We start from the raw sequence: 2,920 nt of genomic DNA, 5'->3' as shown, positions 1-2,920 counted from the left end.
GACGCCTTGACCCATCGTCGGAGCGCCAGACAGACAATCGGGCGTTGACGTGGGAGCTGCTTTATCCGGCGCGATTGCTTTTATGCGCGTCATACTGGGTGTAGCTCTCGAGCGTCTTTTTGCTCGTAAGAAATGCTAGCCTCTGTTAGCAGCCGCTGCACACTGCCTGCACATGCCCACACTCTCTGCTCACCCACGCATCCTCCCACGAACCCACTGCACCTCGCGCACCGGCAACAACCTGTTCACCCAACCCTTAATCACCCCTCCCCGGGCTAAACCAGGCAAACCGCGCCGGGAAAATCCTCGTGCCCCTGGTACCGTCGCGGTCATTGTGTTGCAGTGCTGAGCAGATGTTTGAAGAAAGAAGGAAAGAAAAAAAGGCTCTCTGTCAGCTTTGCTTCTTTTCTTAGACGCGTGTGCGCGCGTCCCAACCACATCTGCCGTAGCCTTTGTAGCCAATAAACAACCTTTGTAGCTTTTGTAGCCCGTCTTCTGTAGTTTTCGTCACCTGCTTTGGTATCAGTCAGGATGTATTTTATGCACGTCTTGCTTCTTTTTGCCCATCAAAGACCAAAAGTGAAGATGTTGGTTAGCAGGTAATGGTGGGGAGAGCGTCTAAGTGTATGTCAGGCGCGGTTACCGTGGTTACCAAAGGCCCAGAATTCGGAGATCAAAGGCAGGAAGGAACCTAACGTCCTCAATTGTCCAAAGATAGAAAAGCTCACAGCACCCGGGATTCCCAGGCGGTCTCCCATCCAAGTACTAACCAGGCCCGACTCTGCTTAGCTTCCGAGATCAGACGAGATCGGGCGTCTCCAGAGCAGTATGGCCGTGAGCTGCTTTCTCCTCAGCTGCGATGTGCTTTTATGCGCGTCATACTGGCGTGGTCACGCTGTGACTCTGACGCGTCGTTGTTTTGCTCCGATAAGAAGATGTAGGAACGCTCTCTGTTAGCTTTGCCCTGCACACTGCCTTCCAACAATGCCCACACCCTCCTGCTCACCCACGCATCCTCCCACGAACCCCACTGCCACCTCGCGCACCGCCACAACCTGTTCACCCACCCTTAATCACCCCTCCCCGGGCTAAACCAAGCAAACCGCGCCGGGAAAATCCTCGTGCCCCTGGTACCGTCGCGGTCATTGTGTTGCAGTGCTGAGCAGATGTTTGAAGAAAGAAGGAAAGAAAAAAAGGCTCTCTGTCAGCTTTGCTTCTTTTCTTAGACGCGTGTGCGCGCGTCCCAACCACATCTGCCGTAGCCTTTGTAGCCAATAAACAACCTTTGTAGCTTTTGTAGCCCGTCTTCTGTAGTTTTCGTCACCTGCTTTGGTATCAGTCAGGATGTATTTTATGCACGTCTTGCTTCTTTTTGCCCATCAAAGACCAAAAGTGAAGATGTTGGTTAGCAGGTAATGGTGGGGAGAGCGTCTTAAGTGTATGTCAGGCGCGGTTACCGTGGTTACCAAAGGCCCAGAATTCGGAGATCAAAGGCAGGAAGGAACCTAACGTCCTCAATTGTCCAAAGATAGAAAAGCTCACAGCACCCGGGATTCCCAGGCGGTCTCCCATCCAAGTACTAACCAGGCCCGACTCTGCTTAGCTTCCGAGATCAGACGAGAGCGGGCGTCTCCAGAGCAGTATGGCCGTGAGCTGCTTTCTCCTCAGCTGCGATGTGCTTTTATGCGCGTCATACAGGCGTGGTCACGCTGTGACTCTGACGCGTCGCTGTTTTGCTCCGATAAGAAGATGTAGGAACGCTCTCTGTTAGCTTTGCCCTGCACACTGCCTTCCAACAATGCCCACACTCTCCTGCTCACCCACGCATCCTCCCACGAACCCCACTGCCACCTCGCGCACCGCCACAACCTGTTCACCCACCCTTAATCACCCCTCCCCGGGCTAAACCAAGCAAACCGTGCCGGGAAAATCCTCGTGCCCCTGGTACCGTCGAGGTCATTGTGTTGCAGTGCTGAGCAGATGTTTGAAGAAAGAAGGAAAGAAAAAAAGGCTCTCTGTCAGCTTTGCTTCTTTTCTTAGACGCGTGTGCGCGCGTCCCAACCACATCTGCCGTAGCCTTTGTAGCCAATAAACAACCTTTGTAGCTTTTGTAGCCCGTCTTCTGTAGTTTTCGTCACCTGCTTTGGTATCAGTCAGGATGTATTTTATGCACGTCTTGCTTCTTTTTGCCCATCAAAGACCAAAAGTGAAGATGTTGGTTAGCAGGTAATGGTGGGGAGAGCGTCTAAGTGTATGTCAGGCGCGGTTACCGTGGTTACCAAAGGCCCAGAATTCGGAGATCAAAGGCAGGAAGGAACCTAACGTCCTCAATTGTCCAAAGATAGAAAAGCTCACAGCACCCGGGATTCCCAGGCGGTCTCCCATCCAAGTACTAACCAGGCCCGACTCTGCTTAGCTTCCGAGATCAGACGAGAGCGGGCGTCTCCAGAGCAGTATGGCCGTGAGCTGCTTTCTCCTCAGCTGCGATGTGCTTTTATGCGCGTCATACAGGCGTGGTCACGCTGTGACTCTGACGCGTCGCTGTTTTGCTCCGATAAGAAGATGTAGGAACGCTCTCTGTTAGCTTTGCCCTGCACACTGCCTTCCAACAATGCCCACACTCTCCTGCTCACCCACGCATCCTCCCACGAACCCCACTGCCACCTCGCGCACCGCCACAACCTGTTCACCCACCCTTAATCACCCCTCCCCGGGCTAAACCAAGCAAACCGCGCCGGGAAAATCCTCGTGCCCCTGGTACCGTCGCGGTCATTGTGTTGCAGTGCTGAGCAGATGTTTGAAGAAAGAAGGAAAGAAAAAAAGGCTCTCTGTCAGCTTTGCTTCTTTTCTTAGACGCGTGTGCGCGCGTCCCAACCACATCTGCCGTAGCCTTTGTAGCCAATAAACAACCTTTGTAGCT

The 2,920-nt window shown here is 53.2% G+C and overlaps 3 non-coding genes across 3 annotated transcripts; all 3 read right to left on the bottom strand.

Moving 5' to 3' along the window:
* Positions 1 to 721: 721 nt before the first annotated feature.
* LOC114431445 (5S ribosomal RNA) lies at positions 722 to 840 on the bottom strand. Its single transcript, XR_003670134.1, has one exon. It is a non-coding gene; the product is annotated as a 5S ribosomal RNA (ribosomal RNA).
* Positions 841 to 1,535: 695 nt separating this feature from the next.
* On the bottom strand, positions 1,536 to 1,654 carry LOC114431474 (5S ribosomal RNA). Its single transcript, XR_003670161.1, has one exon. It is a non-coding gene; the product is annotated as a 5S ribosomal RNA (ribosomal RNA).
* Positions 1,655 to 2,348: 694 nt separating this feature from the next.
* On the bottom strand, positions 2,349 to 2,467 carry LOC114431473 (5S ribosomal RNA). The gene has a single exon (XR_003670160.1). It is a non-coding gene; the product is annotated as a 5S ribosomal RNA (ribosomal RNA).
* Positions 2,468 to 2,920: the final 453 nt, after the last annotated feature.

The sequence above is a fragment of the Parambassis ranga genome, unplaced genomic scaffold, assembly GCF_900634625.1.
Source record: "Parambassis ranga unplaced genomic scaffold, fParRan2.1 scaffold_76_arrow_ctg1, whole genome shotgun sequence".
NCBI lineage: Eukaryota > Metazoa > Chordata > Actinopteri > Ambassidae > Parambassis > Parambassis ranga.
The sequence above is the reverse complement of the archived record's forward strand: the minus strand, read 5'-3'. Positions and strand labels throughout refer to the sequence as shown.